The sequence below is a fragment of the Aulostomus chinensis genome, chromosome 22 (genome assembly GCF_037954235.1).
Source record: "Aulostomus chinensis isolate RoL2024-O1b breed Wild chromosome 22, RoL_Achi_v1.0, whole genome shotgun sequence".
NCBI lineage: Eukaryota > Metazoa > Chordata > Actinopteri > Syngnathiformes > Aulostomidae > Aulostomus > Aulostomus chinensis.
This window is the reverse complement of record NC_141341.1, coordinates 1706482-1725976: the sequence shown is the minus strand read 5'-3', so window position 1 is coordinate 1725976 and position 19495 is coordinate 1706482. Positions and strand designations below refer to the sequence as shown.

The following is a 19495-nucleotide window of genomic DNA, read 5'->3' as shown; positions in this document are numbered from 1 at the left end:
TTGAGGACTAGAAGAGCGACTGCTGCTACTGATGATGATGAGGAGGAGGAGGAGGATTCCTGCAGGACACACCAGCATCCTGGACCTGAGCTAGCTGATGCTAACACTACCACCCACTACCAGCCATTGGGCTAAGCTAACTAGCCTGGACCTGAGCTAGCTGATGCTAATACTTCCACCGACTACCAGCCACTGGGCTAAGCTAACTAGCCTGGACCTGAGCTAGCTGATGCTAACACTTCCACCGACTTCCAGCCACTGGGCGAAGCTAACTAGCCCAGTCCTGAGCTAGCTGATGCTAACACCTCCCACCCACTACCAGCCATTGGGCTAAGCTAACTAGCCTGGACCTGAGCTAGCTGATGCTAACACTTCCCAACCATTACTGGCCATTGGGCTAAGCTAACTGGCCTGGACCTGAACTAGCTGATGTCTCTGGGGACACTGGAGTACAGCAGACTTTCTTCTCCAAAAGTCGGTGTGTTCCTACAACATCACTTGCAGCTGAGACACTTCTGCATGGTGTCACTTCCTGCCGTGTCAAATTTAAAAACCCTCTGCCTTCACACAGTTAAGTAGTTTGCTCCTGTGTCATTTTAATCTGCATAGCTTGTCACTGTGATGAAGTTTCCCCCTGCTGGGTGCAGCGTAGGCAGCAATGCTGACAGCGTCACCTGCACTTGACCCGCGTGTGTGTCATCTGATTGACACAAATGCATCACTATGACGACAGTCTTCCTGCTTTCCTCACAGCCAGCAGACAAATGCAAGATTTAAGGACAGGATCTGTAGCAGCGGTGAGACGTCTAAACACAATACGCATGTCTCTCTCAACAGGTGGGATAAACTCTGTTCGCTCTGTTTTTGGTCTCAACCAACTCTTAACGCAAATATGAGGCCTTGACTTCACCACGGACGACTGACCGCTACTGTCACCACCACCAAGCTTCAGGACTTTTGTGTTCCCCAATGACCTTTAATGACCTCCAGGACCTCTGTCGGCTCCTCTAGACTCTTGTTAGCAACCCAGGTTTTTAAGACTCCACCACTCCAACATTCACCAGTCTGGTGTTTACTGGTGGATCTGATGGAGAACTGAACCTCCAGCATCCACCAGTCTGGTGTTTATGACGTGATGTTCAATGTTCAATCTCTAATACTGATAATTAAACATAATTAACTCCTGTTTTGTGGTTTAATCCCATTCACCTCATGACCTTTGACACAAAAAGGCAAAGAACCCTGCTTGAAGCGTACAGACTGGATCTGATTAGAACCATGAAGCGTCACTCTGGCACCCTGCAGTCTTGTCCCGTTTATGCGTGCAAATCTGCTGCAGATTCCCGCAGGAGAACATCAGATCTGTCACCTCATGCAGATTTACTGAACATGTAAAAGCGCTGGCGACGGGTTGACATGCTCCGCACACGCTCAGAACACACGCCAGATGCAGCAGATTTACATCTGACTGATTCAATTCAGCATATGTTGAACACTTCTGTCGCATCACTACAAACACACACACACACACACACACACACACACACACAGACACACACAAACTCACTCACTCTTCATGTAGCTGCTGCTGATAGAAATGTGAGAATTAGCTGTGAATGAGCATTAGCATAGAGCTACAGCAGCTAGCTGAGTCTGACCAGGTTTCGTTCACTGATTCTCAGGTAAAACGTGGTTTCAAGAACCATCCTGAGTCATCCGGTCCCGAGACTGCACCCGGGACACATTTAGGACCCAGTGGGCCCTGGTCACGGAGCTGGCTGGTCCACTACCTACAGGGATGTATTCAGATGCTATTTGGCTACCCTGGAAAGCACCTGACAAGAAAAACATGTCTGGCACCCAAAAAAAAAAAAAAGGAGAAGTGGTCAGAACCATGTGACGCTGTCGCCATCTTGCTTTTTTGGAGGCTGAACTGAAGAGCACAAATATCCATAAATTACCTCATATTCTATTTAAATGTATACCAATGTGAGCAACCTGACAATCACAAGCTAACCACGCCCTAAAGATAAGTGAAGATCACGCTGCATGTGGAGATTCATGAAACTGTTTCAGATGGGGAAACAATCACTGCTCTCTTGCTGCCTCTCTGGAGCCGGCTGGTCGAGGCAGATGGCCACGCACCTCCAATCCTTCTCCGGCTCTCCTGCTTCTTGTCCGTCTCTCAGTCTGAACCTGCCAGCTCCACCTCCTGTCCTCATCCCTTCAGTAAAACTAAGAAAACTGAAGCTCCCTCGCCAGCAAACCTACGGGTTGCTGCAGTAAAGTAGTAAATGTGCTGCTGGTTATTAGCACACAGAGCAGATTAGGACTAAATGAGGATAATCCAGTCATTGTTCTGGTGTGTGTGTGTGTGTGTGTGTGTGTGTGTGTGTGTGTGTGTGTGTGTGTGTAAGGAGGTCATAGGGTGAACTGTTCAGATGAAAATGATCAAGTTTAAACTAAACAGACCCAACAAACACACAAGGAGTGAGTGTGAAACAGCGCAGCACATGTTTGGTAGCGGGGGGGTGTATCTTGGAGATCTGCCAACTCAAACACAAACACACACACACACACACACACACAGAGGTCAGCTTACTGGGTTTGATCCTCTGAATGTGATTTCTCCAACATTCCTGCATTGAGCCAAGAAAACATGTTGAAGCAAACACGAGTGCAAACGAGCACGCTGATGTAAAACAGAACGAGCACGTGATGTCACCGACCCCTACGCCTCGCATTCCTCAACTGGAAACAAGAACAATCTCAAAGTTTTGATCTTCCAGAGGAACGGTATCAGCAGCTAGACAGAGTTCAGGGGGCCGGTGAGCCATGAAGGCCACGCTAACCACCCTCATACGTGTTCACTCATTCAGGTCTGATTAGCTGGAGTTGATAAACATGACTGCCGCGATCCGCCGCTCTGATCCCACTGAAACAAGCTGCCGGCCAGGAGGAAAGTGACCTGCTCACCAGACAGACGTCATGTGACCTGAGCTATCTGGACGGGGACCAGGTTCAACTAGAACACCAAAACCACGTACACTTTTTCTCAGATCGATGTGGAAAAAAACATGTGACTGAAATCAATCATCCAATATGGCTGCCACAGGAAGTGAAAAATTGACTTCACTGTCACAGTGGCAGTAGGGACAACGTCGACATGAAGACAGTCGTGAAAAAGGAGGAGAGTGAAGAGGGAGGGAGAGAGGATAAAGGAGGGGAGGTGCGGGGAGGGTGAAAAGAGGGAGGATGGAGGATAGATGGGGTGGACGAGAGAAGGAGGGCCGTATGGGGGGGATGGAGAGGACTGAGGGAGGGAGGAGGGGTAGACAGAGGGGGGGCGAAGGGGAGAGGACAGCAGGAGGAAGGTCAAGAAGGTGTGTGTCTCAGGTGGAACGGAGTGTTTCCTTGTGTGCTGTCATGACAACGCTCACCAATTGTTTCTGTTCTCATGGTTTGGCACAGTCGTAAAAATCACGTAATCCCACTGATCAGCTGATCGAGGAGCTGGAGGATCTTTAATGAGCTGAAATTCTTCACTGTCTTTTAACGTATCAGAAAGATTCTGGAGGAGAAATGAACCTCCAATCATGGAAGACAAACGTTCAATATTTGTTCCTCTAATGAGAACGTTTGGCAGCTCTGATGTTCCGATGAGGAACAGTTGGAATTTGGCTTTTTATCCCGAAAACAGACTGACGGGCGAAGAGAGGAGCTGGAGAGGAGAGTCAGAGGAGGAGCAGAACGACGGCCTGCAGCATCAACACTCCGTCCCACCAGAGGCCATCAGACGTCTTCAGCAGACTTACGCCGAAATCAGAACAGCTGAACGCCATCGTTGCAGCGGCGGCGATAGCTGCAGACTGGCGTCCTGCAGCAGCGGCGTGGAGACCGAACCTTCCATCCAGACTAAAACAGCAGCCAGCACCACAGCTCCTCCCTGTCGCCCTCCATCATCGTGTGGTCACATGCTCAACGTCACTCATTCCCTCCAAAACCAGGAGAAATGAACAAACCTGATCACATGACATATTTCCAAGAGTTTCCTGGAATTTCATTGGACAATTAGATGTAGGAATGTAAACCTGAACCGTGAGAAACGTGAAGCTCAATCACGAATCAAGACACCGACAGGAGATGAGTGGAGGCCGCCAGACGTCACTTGTTCAAAACTCTAAGTAAATCTAGGATGATAGTCGTTAGTCGCATCTCCTCCTTCCTTAGAAGACGTACTTTCTCTAAATACTCATGAAACAACGTCTGCTCAGCCACTTGGAACCAGTACAGCACCGTTGGTACCGTCTGGGCTCAGCAGGCTAACGTTTCTCTCTGCGTCGCTGTGTCATTGTTGAAGAAGAAGAAGTTGCATTATGAAAACTCACTCTGTGACTCACTCGCTCTCTCTCTCTCTCTGTCACTCACACACACACTCTCTCACACACACACACACACACACACACACACACACACACACAGACGGCATCAGCATGGCGACAGACTACAGCTCGTTTCCACAGCGGCGAGTTGACCAGCTGTTCGATTAATACACTGACGTGAGAATCAGCTCTATGATGACATCATTTTCAGATTGGACTGAGATCTCTGCTGACCCTCTGACCTCCGACCTTTCACCCTCCTGTAACATTGCTAAGTGATATCCACATGGGGAATGTGTGTGTTGCATATTAACGATAAACATGCCAGTGGCGTGCTGACAACACTGACACACCCCGTCTGCAGGGAGGTGAACCTGCGCTAGTTAGCGTAGCACAGTCAGTGGGAGCGGTGGGAAGTGGTAGCCTTTCTTCAAAGAGCCTGTTAGAGGCCATGGAAGCATTCCAGCACTGAGCAGCAGAGCAACCGAAACATGACTCAGCAACACCATGCTGATCATGTGATGTGTTCACTGAAGGGCCCTGATCAACCAATTATCTCTCACTGCAGTTTTAACGTTCTCCGGTTTAAACTGAATAAAAAAAGACTCGGCTGCTCAACAGCTGGAGTCTCGCTCCAGTTATTCAACACATTCCTCAGGAGTCTGACGGGGAACTCGCCGCCGCGTCTGCTGTCCGTCCGTCTCGGTGGAGCAGATGTTGCTTCAGACTGACCACAAACACCAACGTTTGTTGAGTTTACGGCTGTTTGCTGCCGTCACACTGTGAAGAGGAGACATCTGGTGCTTCCTGCCGGCACCGCGAAGCCTCGGCATCGCTGAGCTGACGTCCTCCAGCGGATGATGGCTAAATCCAGCAACAACCCTGTCAACAACCACAGGAGTTTGTGTTCATCTGCAGGAAACTTGAAGCTTTCATTATCAATTAAATGGCCAATTAGTTTCTCCTTCAGCGGGGAAAATGTCAGATGAGTTACAATTTACAGCCGGATGCCTTTAAATGTTTGTTAAATACGGATTCCACTGATAAAACGCTGCGAAATAAAGACAACATGCTGCCGTGTGGCAGAGAGAAGCGCCGGAATGGAGCGTCTGACCCGTTTGTACCAACACGTGAATACGAAGCAACGTTCAATTACAGCTGCTGGGTTTATAAACGGAGTCAGAGTCCTCAGAGTCACGGCCACTGTCAGAAACCATCGTAAAAGAAGGTCCATGCGCCGCCACTCATTTTTTTTCTATGAATCGTTTGTTCCTTGGGAGGGGCGGGGCTAAATATCCACACAGAAATATATCACAGTACTTCACCAGCGGCTGATAGAGATGTTAAAACAGCTGTTTGGAACCAACTCACTCATCTCAAACTGGCGCGCGCGCGCGCACACACACACACACACACACACACACACACACACACACACACACACACACGGGTGTGAGCTCCTTACAGAAGCTGATCGATCAACTGAAAGCAGGAACAGACGAGGTTAGCAATGTGTGTGTGTGTGTGTGTGTGAAAGCTGCTACATCTGCAGTTGTGAGGACACTGATCAAGGGATGACACTCCACCTTGGGTCATCTGTAAATCTAACCCAGTGGTTCCCAACCTGGGGTCTGAGGCCCCTTGAGCATACTCGGATGGTATCAGTGTGGTCCAGTGATGTCATCAGTACGTCCTCAGCTACATGGCGAACAGCGAATAGCTCCTTAAAACTGGAGATGGAAATTTAGAGCACAAATACAATTCTAAAACTCTTCAGCAGTTCTTTGGACAGACAGACAGACAGACAGACAGACAGACAGACAGACAGACAGACAGACAGACACACACACACACACACACACACACACACACACACACAGTCTTTAAGTGGCATGGCAGCAAGATTCAGCAGCCCCGAGTGGCAAACTAACGCCAACACCACTGAGCTAATGCTACCACTGACGCCACGCAGACCTGAGTAGCTCTTCTGAAGGAACCTCCGTAGCCTCCGTCTCTCCCTGAGTGATAGTTTGACTGGTGGATGTCCGACCTGCTACATCAACATCGTTTTCATACATGTCAACTTCAAAGTAACCAGCCAGCCAGCAGGTTGGTCGACTTGCTCCTCCCACTCCTGAAAACTGCCGTTGTCGTCGTCTCTGCTCGTCTCTCCTGCACCGATGTCCTCTGGGAGTAAAGTCTAGACCGACCTGGTTCAGGAAACGCTGAGATGTTATCAAACCTGCCACAAAGGTTTGCTATGAAAACAGTGTCGGCAGAACAAGACATCCACACAGGTCAGGAAGAGTCCCGCCCTTCCGTGGTTGGTTGAGTAGCACAGGAAGATTCCCGTCTCAGCCCTTCGTTAAACAGTACTGATGACTCATCAGGACGTCGCACACAAGCAGAGCTACCGGTACGGACGGCAGCTTTGACACGCGTTCGAGACTTTCTCATGTTTAATTCAGCAGCTGTTTATCTTTCATGAATGATTCACATGTTACAAACACATGCTTCGCTTTTGCTGCAGCAGTTGAACATACTAATAACACACCCATGACGTGGAGCACGCATGGCCACGCAACTGCAGTTCAATGCGACTTCAGCAGTCTGAGGGCAGCAAACTCAATCCCATGATTCCACAGAACATCGATGGTTGTGATTCATTATTGAAAGGTGAGTGAGCCGACGTGCTCGCTCCTCTCGTCTTACTCAAACACACACTCGCCCCATGTGGGATCCTGATGAAACTGACCCAAATTCATTGTGCCGCCGCCGCCACCGCTGCCACCGCTGCTTTCATGGTGTTGCATCACCGTTCAACGTGTCAAAGAGATGAAGAGCAGAGAGGAAAGAAAGGTGAGAGGAAGGAAGGAAGGAAGGAAAGGAAGGAGGGAGGCAGCGGCCATCCCTGCAGGTATCTTTGATTCATTACACCACAGTGTCCTGCAGACGTGTACACACACACACACACACACACACACACACACACACACACACAGGTCTGGGAACTTCCTGTCTTCTTGATTCCCTTGTTTTGTTGTTCACTAAGCACTAGCGCACGCGCACACACACACACACACACACACACACACACACACACACAGTGGTGATGTCATGTCGGGAAAGCCAGTGTATCCTGATCCACACTGTTTTGCGTGTGTGTGTGTGTGTGTGTGTGTGTGTGTGTGTGTGTGTGTGTGTGTGTGTGTGTGTGTGTGTGTGTGTGTGGCGATGATGTAATCGTCCAGACGTTCTCAAATCAGCAGAACGCTAGCAGACGTGCCGCTCTGGTCACCTTCACGACCCTTCAATATAACGCACGTGAGGAGGCTGTCAGTTCCAGCTCTGACCTGGAGAAGAACCTGAACTGTCCAAGAACTCTGGTTCATGGAGGAGATTCAGCCTCCTTAAAGAAAAGGAGGAGACAACAGGAGGAGGAGACAACAGGAGGAGGAGGAGGAGGAGGAGGAGACAACAGGAGGTGGAGGAGGAGGAGACAACAGGAGGTGGAGGAGGAGGAGACAACAGGAGCAGGAGGAGGAGGAGACAACAGGAGGTGGAGGAGGAGGAGACAACAGGAGGAGGAGGAGGAGACAACAGGAGCAGGAGGAGGAGACAACAGGAGGAGGTGGAGGAGGAGACAACAGGAGCAGGAGGAGACAACAGGAGGAGGAGGAGGAGACAACAGGAGCAGGAGGAGACAACAGGAGGAGGAGGAGGAGGAGGAGACAACAGGAGCAGGAGGAGACAACAGGAGGAGGAGGAGGAGGAGACTACAGGAGGAGGAGGAGGAGGAGACTACAGGAGGAGGAGGAGGGATGAAGGATCAGAGGGGGGAAGATTCGGGCATTTCCTTTACATCAGAGAAGAAGAGTTTAACAAAACCCTGAAGCTGCTACACACACGCGCTAATTATACTAATTACCTCTTCAGCAATTAACACGTGTGTGTGTGTGTGTGTGTGTGTGTGTGTGTGTGTGTGTGTGTGTGTGTGTGTGTGTGAGAGCTAACGTCAGAGCCACACGCGAGCCTGACTGATGCAAGATTCCTGACTAAAACAGCATATTCTGGTTGGATATTCAGAATTTTGCCTTTTCCCCCATCCTAACATTTTCAGACATTTTTCAGAATAAAGGCAAGAACCAGAATATTGAGTTTGAGTGAATGTGACTGATGTTGGTTTGAGAAATCTTATTTTGGAGGAACATGCTGCTCACGATGCTCCGACAGACTGAACAAACAAGAAAACAGCTGCGTTTGTCTTCAGTCCTGAAAGGAGGAAAAAGTGATGACAGAGTGATATCTCACACTCCCTCCCTCACCCACAGATTTCAGAGAGAAAACCTGACATGAAGCTCAGAGACGACGATGGGGCGTTTAGCAGAGAAACAATCAGTTTCTATAATAGAGACGCTTCATCTGTCAGAACTGCTGCCAAATACAATTACATGCTGATGTCACAGCGGGGAGGATGGAGGCGGGGCTGGAGCCTTCGCGCCTGACCCCACAGACCGGACCCAGGCCAGGGTGCAGCGGGACGGATCAGCACACCACCTGTCACTGTTCACAGCTCATTGAAGGTTCTGATGGTTGAACCAGAGCCGGGTCTGATGAGCGTGTTGGCTTCCTCAGAGTGATCATTAGTCTTTCATCTGATATTTTCTCTCTTCGCTTCATGAAACGCCATGAAAGAGTGACGATGCCCCGAAGATCTTCTCCACATTCTTTTAACTTCCACAAAAAACACGCAGGCTGGTTTTTAATCATCAACAATCCAAAAACCAACAATATTAAAGAGTGTTTAAAAAAGTCAGACCTCCGTCGCCCCAGTGGAGTTGCTGGTGTGACGCAGCATCACGCTTCTCTGTGGCGAGCGGCTCGGCGATGAAGCGCCGCAGGAGAATTCAGTCACTCGTTATTTCCTCAAAGGTTCCTGAGTCCAGTGGAACATTCTGATATGAATCAGCTACGAACTCAGGCTGGTCACTGCTGACAAATCTCACAACTCCTAAAGTGATACTTCTCCTAAAGTAGTATTTTTCCTTCCAAGTACTCACTACTAGCTCACTCAGATGTTCTTCCCTCCTTCCAGACTTCCTGGTGACTCCAGGATGCAGAAAGAGACGACCACGGACGCTTAGCTCGAAGCTAACGCAGACTGACTTTCAACAGCAGCTAAAGTGTCCACAACCCCTCGGGTGGCCGTCCCTATGCTCCAGGTCTCCTTCATCCAGCTGTGTGATCAGCGACCCACGAGCGCGTCTGGTCGGCTTCTACCATGCACGAGTGAAGGACTGCGAGGGTTGAACTTGGACTCGGAAGCAGGTTGATGATGATTGGTTCTATTTTCAGATCATCCAATTATGATGACGTGAGATTGTTGACGAGATGAGCGAGGAGCAGAGGGAAGAGTTACATCACGACACGGCAGGGAGAAATCAGACGCCGTGTCAGAGAACAAGAGAACAATGGCGTGAGAGTGAGTTCTACTGTGGTCGGTACACACCTCCATGACGGTTCTACCGTGTTCTAGACAGCCATCTGTTAAATGTCGGAGTTCCTACCAGGCAGATTTTGCTCCTGAGACTAAGATGAGGAAACAAAGCGGTAAATGTAAAAATCACAAATGGGCTTCTCCAAACGTACCAAGAACAAAGACAAGCTACAACTCCGCCCTCTCACCTGCCTCCACATCTCAACCACACACCTGTAAGTTCAGTGACCGTGTGCCCCGTGACATCATCAGTTAGTGACCAAAAACAGTGGCTCTTCCTGCTACAGTTCTCACGTCCAGAACTACGACGATGAAGGCTGAGCAGGAGTTCCTCCACGGACCACGGCTGATGATGTCACGGAAGCGCTCAGCGAGGGTCACGGCGCTCCAGCACAAACATGTGCGGTCGTTGCATCACGTCTTTGTTCTGAGGGGAAATTAAGATGGATTAAATCGCCGTTGATCACCCTGTCAATCAGCAGTCAGGACAAACCTTCGCCAACAAGACAGGACACACCTCCAACATGGGGAGATTGTTATGACTCCCTAATGATGATGTTTCAGTTCCACTGATTTCTGCAGTCACACACACACACACACACACACACACACACACACACACAGGATTAGAACAAAAGGCGAGTCCCGCAGCACAGATTTGCCGGGCAAACATAATGGCTGATGACATGCGGCAGTTTGGAGGCTTTTGCAGCGACGCGGCTAATCTCCCCGAGCTGGAATAACATTATTCTCTCCACTTCCTCCTCGCCACGCACCCGCCAGCCCGCCCACCAGGGACTCACAGGTTATTGTGTCCAAACGCACCCCGAGGTTAATACACACAAAGGACGGGCAGCTGCTGCGGTGACACATCGGTGAGGCAGGAAAAAGCACAGAGACATTTTGGGTCACAACACCACGAACCAGTTTAGACTGGGGGGGGCGCCACATGGTGGGTTTTGTGAGTTTGCAAACAACAACAACAAACGTTGACCTCTGATGATCCCAGAACAACAAGCAGCGGCGTGCAGAGACACGAGCTGGAGGAAGAAACACCCACATTCATCAGCTGTAAACTGCGATCCCGTTGGCTTCGGATCCCAGCAGGTACACACACAAGCTGGACCGCCGGACGCGCTCAGGTGAGGACGATGCTCCCAGTGAGGAGGAAGGTCAGCGAACACCACCTCCTCCAGATTGCTGAAACTCCCTCCAGTCAAACTTTCCTCCAAATTTCACTCTGCAGAGTTTCCAGGTTCCTCTGCTGGATGAGAACGGTTCTCTGGGCTCGACTGATGCACCTGGAAGGTTTATGAGGGGTGGCTCACTACACCAAGAGGGACTCTGTACCTTCAAGTGACCAGATGATGTGGTACTACCAAGTACCAAGTACCTGTCTTGAGAACCTGGGTCAAGAATCCCAGCTGCTCCCCCCACCAGGATCTATCCGCAGGGCAGTTGGCGCTCAGCTAACACGGACGTGGCAAGATCATGTGACTGTGCAGCTCTGTTAGACTTCCAGATGTTCTCGCACCACATGGATCAGAATGCAACAGCGAAACGAGACGTTTCTCGAGGGTCAGGTGACGCTCAGAACCCTGTTCATCCACCGTTATTACACCGGTACCCAACAGCCTCTGGTGTCAGGTTCCACACCAGAGCTTCTCATAAAAAGATCTGATCAGGAGCAATGACATGCACTTGATTGGCTCAGATCCTGATCTTATCCACGTTCTATGTTCTATGTTCTAACGTTCTACATTCACAGACAAGCGGAATTCATGTGTTCAAGACTGCATAGAGCTGTAAAGAACGTGGATGCTCCTTCAAGCACTTCAGCGTCTTTAACGCGCCCTGAGAACGCTGGAACGTCAGAGTCATTTGGACGTGAAGAACAGAGAAGTCAACGCCTGTTGGCTTGCATCATTAATGAATGACTTCATTCAAGAGCCGCCAGACGTCTGGAAACGCTCCGCTAGACTCCAAATATGATTTAGAGAAAAAGAAAAGTCACCTCCTCCTCCCCCTCCTCCTCTGCATCCTGGCTCATGATTGGCTCAGACCTCGCGTGACGTCACCGGTGGGTTGAGGTTTCATGAAGGTTTATATCCACATCAGCTGAGCATTTTACGTTTACGACTCAAAGATTTCTTCATGCGGGAAGTCGTCATTAAGTCGTATTAGAGTTCCACCTCGTGTCACTCTTCATCGGCCGCCTGAACTCTCGCTCGTAAACGTTTATGTGAGGCTTTTAAAGCAGATTGTAAAATCTATTTCTCATGTGAAAACGTGGAGGAAGAGTTGAACCCGTCAGACGCACTCATTCTGAGACTTCCCTGATCCCGAGGCGTAACCAGGCCTCACCGCACCGCCGTAGAGGACGCCGCCCTCAGGTACTGATAGTCAAAGGAGACTAAAGTATATTTGTAGTCGTTCGGTGATTAAAACCAGCAGCGGACGCGACTCCGTCCTGCAACTCTGCCAAAAAGCATCAATGTTGACATTAAAAATTCAATATCCTGCTCATAATTGGCAGTTAACTAGCGGAACGGCGTCTTTCCTTTAAGTGACATGACTTCATTTCAATGATAAAAACCTAAAGGGGCAGCAGGACGCCGCCGGTCGGACGAACTGTCCTCATAAATTAACCAATCCCAGTACAGGATGGCCCGGTTAACGAGCGGCCAATAAAAGCCACTTAAGGGCAATTTAGGCTGTTTACTCGGACGATTTACCGTAAATCCCCCATCAGGGTTAATACGGGAGCCCACCTGCTCCGATGACCCCGGTAAAAGCCTCGGCGGGGGTTTTCCTCCAGGATTTGACTGTGAAACTACACCAGCGTTCATGCTGGAGGGTTCCGCTCAGACCCTCCTCTCCTGGTTCTGCTTCTCATGTGAACAAACGGGGAAACGCTGCTGCACACAGGAACGTCCCAACCAACCAGGGACCAGAGTTCAGTTCCTCACTGATCAATGACGATTCCACCAACGAGGTTCCAAGGGCCGCTCCTGGTTCTCCACAGTGATCGGTGGAATGGAACGGTTCAGGACCGGGCCGTTCCCTCATACTTGGATAAGCACAGTAGAACGTCACTTAACTTCTTACTGGAAAACTCTTCATCTCTGTGTCTGATGTCAAACAAAAATGGCGGAACCCACAGAGAGACATCCGTTCTATGTCATCTTAGGTACATTTTGCCTGATTAGAGTCAAATAACCACGGTTACATAGGAAAACAAATTCTGCGTGAAGTCAAACGAGACGCCATTAAGCATCAGGATCCAGGAAACAACACAATCTCTGTACCATCTCAGCGAGGGCGGAACTACTGAGACATCACTTTTGTTCCCCCTGTGGAACCATAAAATTGCTGCTGAAATGCGTGTTGAACAGCTGGGTTCCTTACAACAGAGATCACAGACATACCAGCACTACACACGTCTGTGATGTTCTGTGTCGTCAGACATCAAAGCTGTCAGGTTGACAGACAGAATGACTGAGATCAAAGTCAGAGATAGTCAGGGAGGTTTTGTGATGTCACACAACCCATGGCCCCGCCCCTCAAACAACAAATCCTGAGGGACAAAGAGGCGGGACATGTAGTAATAATGTCAGCAGTATGTCAGACATCAAAGTCAGAGATTATTAAGGGTATCATTTGTGATGTCACACAACTGCAGCAACCGCGCTCGCCATCATGACCACGCACCAAACCACCAACCGCATCTCTGCCTTCATCAGCAGCTTCTATTATTTATTCGACTCTCCAGACTCAAAGTTGACGTCTTGTTTTGGAAGATCAAAATGAGTCCGTCAGCTGATCGACCGTCAGTTGCCAGGATTCTCAGAAATCAATCCAAATTCTGTCAGCAATCTAAAACCCAGCTCGTCTCTCACGAGCCGGGCGGCTGCTGGTCAGAGCTGCAGCTGATGAAGATTCTCCTCCTTTAGCCAGGAAAAATGTGAAAATCCTCCTCACAGTTCCCAGTCTTTGTCTGCCCAGCAGTCAACGGTTTTATGTCACAAATGACCAGAAAAGAAGTTCATTCTGATCTTTGAAAGTCTGGCGCAGGCCAAAGACAGACATTTTTGCTCAAAATCAATGATCAGAACAGTTGGTGACTAATTTACTTTCGGCCAGCTGCTCTCAGTCATTGGGTCAAACCCTTGAACATAAACCTGACCACGTCCCTCCTCATGAGGTTTGCCGTCAAGGTGGGGGAAAGAGGCTCAGGGGGTTCAGCCACCAGACTCCCAGTGATGTCACCAATCACGCACTGGTAGTCCCGCTTCTTAAAAACCAGGTTTTCACTGAGCCCAGAGCAAAGAAATCATCAGTTAATGTCATTAAAACCTCCAGACAAACCTGAGCAGCCAAGCTCCAACTGTAGAGCGCACACACACACACACACACACACACACACACACACACACACACACACTCTTGACTAAACGTCTTCGGGTCTGGTGACGTCATCTGAAGCGCTGGAAACTTGGACGTCCACATTCACCTACGAACTGGTGGATCAATAAAGCAGTGGATTCTTGGGGGGTGGATGTGGTGTTCAGGTGTGGGTGACAGATGATCTGATGGAGAAGTCAGACCGCAGCTGACGGGGGACCGACCCCCAGACTTAACCCTTCAGCCGGGCACGAGACAAAGACAAACGCCCAGACGCCAGCTCCGCGTGCGCGGCTCAGACGCCCCGATGGAGCTCCTGCCAGCGGGGGAGACGGACGAGCCCACGGGAGGCTGAAGGGTCCCGGTGTGACTCCGAGGGTCTCCAGCCCGGTGACTGACAGCCCACACACACACACACACACACACACACACACACACACACACACACACACACACACACACACACACACACACACAGTCATTTAGCGGGAGCAGGTTGCGGGTCTCCTGGAGAAACTCACCTCTCCGCGTCCACATCCCGACAGGAACCGGAGACTCCGCTCCGTCCGGCTCCAACACATTAATCCACAACACACGTCCGGTTATTTCCACTCACGCGCGCGGCGGGAAAATCCTGCACCGGCACCGAGCCGCCGCTCCAGGTATAAATCCAGCGGGAGAGCGCTGAGAGGCGGCAGAGAGTCGGTGCTTCTGCTTCGGCTCCAAGCGACACAATGAGACGGCTCTGAGAGCCCGGCGTCTCCGGCTGGAGGCCACGCCCTTCTCATTAGCATCACAGGCCTCCTCATCGATCAGAGGGCGGGGCTTTATCAAGACACCGCCCACTCTGATTTGAATGAGCTGTATTGAGTTTAACAGTTTATTTCAGTAACGATTTACTAAAAGAAAGGAATTATGACAGAGCAGTAAAAAGAACATTTTACAAACAAACATTCATGACAATTCAAACAGCGAGTAGGTTTTTAGCTTTCAACCACTCTTTTAGTTGGTTTCAGCAGAACAAACCTTTTGAGGAGTGTTTTATTCAGGACACGGCAGGTGAAGCACCTGTGCGTGGACAGGTGAGTGTGTGTTGCAGGTATTCAGATGGCGTTCTGTCTTGTTCAGACACGCAAAACTGTGACGTTTCACGACACGGATTCAAATTGATATGAATTTGTAGATGTGACTCACGACATATCAACATCTCACATTACAAGTTTTCGGTCATTCAGAATTCGTCTGACCCTCCTGACCAACACTTGTAAGATTGTCTCTGGTTGCTAACTTCCTGTAGCAGTCATATACTTTTCTGGACTTATTACCTCCAGAAGGCAAAAAGATTCAGCCACATATTTTCAGCTTGAAGCTGACAAGCTAACAACAGCAAAATTGTCGAAAACATCTGTTGACATTTGCTGAGACGTGGACGATCCCAGATGGTGTGCATCCCAGTCCGTAAACCGACGTTTTTGCTGTTGTAGCTGCAGGCTAAAATCACGTGACCCGCTCTTTCTGATGCAGCAGGTAAAAACCCTGTTTGTCTGCACAACACTCCTCGTGGTGAGTACTTCAAAGACGAAGTACTCTTTCTGGATGAAGCACTGCCTTAATCTACCTGTTTTGAATTGTTGGTTCAAAAAAGAGACATTTGTGTGTTTTGGAGGTCACACGTGCAGCCTGCGTATCTGCAGCACGAGAGAGCGTCGTGGGACTCAGCGAGTCATCAACATGGCACACCTCTGCTGGGGGGTAGTGGTCTGGTGGTCTTCGACCTCGTCTTCACATCACCCAGGACCTTTGGCCTCATGCTAACTCTCGCTAGCTGTGGTCTTAAAGACTCCATTGCAGGGGGCCTGCTTCTCCACAGGAACAAGAGCAAACACTAGTAATGGGAAGCAACACTCAACTCTGCTCCTCACGGTTGTAAAATGATTTCCACGAGGAATCTTCAATTAAATTTCCTGCTGACAAATTGAGTTTGTTCCTCTGCAGAATAATTAGAGGCAAGTAGACAGAGAGAAGCAAAGCCGCGGATGCAGCGCTGGGATTAGAAACCAAATCCCCTCAGTCCTCGGCCGCCTCTCCATCCGTCTGTCTTCACGTCCTCCGATCCGTCCGTCCTGTTGCTGTTTATGAAATGGAATATGAAGACGTCTGGGGAAATAAGCCTGTGATTGTGCTTGAGTTAGCGTTCCTGTGCGCCTGATTAGACTGATGTCTGCATCGACTCTCCGCTCAACACTTGTTCATGTTGGCGATGAAACGCTGAGAGAATGAAAACCAGCAGCTGCTCCGATGCCGGCAACTCAACATCTCGACAAATATTGGCTGGACTGATTTAAAATTTGAGTCAGACAAACATGTTTCATTGAGGATGAATCCTTTTGACCCTGGGAAACGTCAGAACGTCTAATCAGTGTTTAAGTGCCTTCGATATTCCAATATGATTCAGAAAATTGTGATATTGTGACCACGCTGTTTAAATGGCTCCTGTTGCTAAACAACTGTGCAAACACAACTAGCAACGCGTGTCAGAAGGACAGAGGCTTGAACTAAACCTCGGTGCTGTTGGCCTCCTGGCTATCATGTTACATTCTTTGAAACTTTACTCAAACTCAAAATGGGAATTCCTGAAGAAATGCAATGCGTCTGCCATAGCATGCAACTGCTCAGCTAATGCTAATTATCAGGTTAATGATAATGCGGTGATTCCTCAGATGTCCAAAACCCAAGAAGTACATATTAGCCATAGCATGCTAATGCCAGTGCCAGCTAACTTTAGCTATGAAGGTGTGAGGTGGAGCTTCAAGTGTCAAACAAACCAATAAGAATGAGCATAATAAAGCTGAGCTAATGCTAATTAGCATGGTAAGTGTAAGCATGAGAGGTCATTCCTCCTGTGTCCAAAATTTAATTAAAAAAAACACTCAAAATTAACATCAGAGCACCAGTGCTAAGCTAGCACTAATTACTTTGCTCCTAGTAACTGTCAGGATGACAGGTCATTACTATGGTGTCCAAAAAGTGAGAAATTAGCATTAGCATGCTTTTGCTAAGTTCACATTGATTAGCAAAGAACCACTGACTTTGCTGACCAAATTCCCTCAAGTTGTTCCTGATAGTGACGTCATTTCATGTGACCTTGAAACTTGACCTTTGATCTGAACGACCAAAGCGATGTGGACTCATCGTAAAGGCGCCGAACTGAATTCAATTTGTCTCCATCTGGGTTGGCGCTGACTTGCATGACTTTAGCCGCCCACAAGCTCATCCTCTTGCTGCTGTGTGTGGTGGGCGTTGCCTGCCTGATCCCCTCAGACAGATTCCAGCTCAAACATACTAACCAGCAGCAGCCCGATGAAATGCATGACATAAATAAATGGATGAGCGTTTCCATTTCACACACTGACTCGTGCCGCTCACCGCCCTCATCGGAATCAGAACAATAAATCTTAGAGGTTCCAACCTTCAGGGGTGTGTGTGTGGGGGGGGGGGGGGGGTACTACTTCAGAGACAATAAATGACATCAGTGAGTGTGTAAGAATACACACTTTTGATGAGTTTGAAAAAACGAAAGCCTCACAGATCCCGAGAGCGTTCCCACGTGAGCAGAGTTAACAACACAAGACGGAGGAAACCATGACATCTCCGCATCGAGTTTCCTAGGATGTGCGATAAAACCTTTGAGCATTGATGCGCGTCAGAGCTCAAATGTGTGTGCTGGCGAGGTGTGATGGTCCATATGGCGCCACATCAAAATGATGCTTCCATATGAAGCCGACAGGTCCGAGAGCAGCTGTCGGAGATAAAGCTTCACAAAACGAGTCTTCGGTGAACGGAGAGTCCACAAACAGCTGGACGTCTTCAAACTGAAGTCTTCACTGTGTGTGTGTGTGTGTGTGTTTGACCTTGAGCTTCTCAGTGAAAGATGAAGTTGGAGTTTTTAATTCTACACAACCTGCGTCCACAATGATACTCTTTGTTGTTTGTGGGTTTCTAACCGTTTTGTATGCGTGTCTTTATCATCTTCCTCCACGTCATTGTGCTCCCCGTGTGTCCTGCTTGTCTTTGTTTTTCATAGCTTTTCCCTCAGGTCCCTTTCAGCGATCACCTGAACCAGAGTGAGAGGCAGCAGAGGGAGCAAACGCCGCGCTGGTGAACGTGCTGATCAAAACAACAACAAAACCTCAAAGTGGTGCTGATGTAGTACGAGGTACTAAAACAAGAGCCTACAGCTGAACTGAGCTAACTGCTAACTGTTAGCACTGCTGTCAACAGGCAACCTCCTCAGTATGTGAACAGGATTTATCAGTGTTATGTGATGGAAGTCTCTGCATGGGTGAGTGTTCAGGTTCAGGGGCCATAACGTTGGTGTTTGGTGCCTCAAACTAGCAAACATGAGAAAAGTTACATCTCGTCTCTTCTTTCTGACTTGCGTCATTGTTGCTGATATCAAACAGGAGCCGTCCACCAATACGACCAGGATTTAGAACAAGAGGACGTACACGGAATTGAAGCAGAGGCGATGTGAAGATCCGGGCTTGTGTGGACGTCCATGTCTAAGCTTTGGTCCAGGACAGGAAGTGGAGGCTTACCAGCTGCAGGCGCGATGCTGGGAAACAACCCGACACTCGTCTGGACCTGCAGCAGCAGTGACAGATGCGACTCAAACATATGTGTGCTCGCTGTCATTTAAATGCTTGATTGCAGCTGACATGAATCACATGACGAGTCCCATGAAGCGGCTCATCAAATATTCAGATTGTGAATGTAATCAGACCTCCTGTCACTCGCTCCTGTGTTCCCTGATCCTCCTCAGCCTGCCTTTGCTTGCTCTCCCTCCATCCCTCCGTCATTCTCACCTCAGACACGCATGCGCGCGCACGTACACACACACACACACACACACACACACACACACACGGTAGATCAAACTCTAAAGTTACACTTAAGAAAATGAAAAAATGTTTCTGTCTAAAGACGGTTTGTGTGCCTCTACCTTTTATTTCTGAGTCCACTCATAATTCAATCTTTTGAGTCTGAATAAGTCTGTCGTTATCTTAATTGTCATCTAGTGTGTGTGTATGTGTGTGTGTGTGTATGTGTGTGTGTGTGTGTTCAAGTGTGTGTGGGTGTGTTTTCCCAATGCAAATCAGTCCAAAACCTTTGTGAGTGAAAGAGTAAAAGACGGCGCACATCATCATTCCAA

General features: G+C 49.0%; 1 protein-coding gene and 1 long non-coding RNA gene across 5 annotated transcripts in view; one reads left to right on the top strand and one right to left on the bottom strand.

Moving 5' to 3' along the window:
• LOC147240249 (semaphorin-6C-like) overlaps positions 1–15002 on the bottom strand; it is a 112646-nt gene extending 97644 nt beyond the window's left edge. For all 4 annotated transcript variants that reach the window (XM_086193319.1, XM_086193320.1, XM_086193318.1 and 1 more), the window contains exon 1: positions 14805–15002. The gene's annotated coding sequence lies outside the window, so the exon portion shown is untranslated. The remainder of the gene's footprint in view (positions 1–14804) is intronic.
• LOC147240248 (uncharacterized) lies at positions 14595–18835 on the top strand. Its single transcript, XR_015111255.1, has 3 exons — positions 14595–14673; positions 18368–18499; positions 18747–18835. It is a non-coding gene; the product is annotated as an uncharacterized LOC147240248 (long non-coding RNA).
• Positions 18836–19495: the final 660 nt, after the last annotated feature.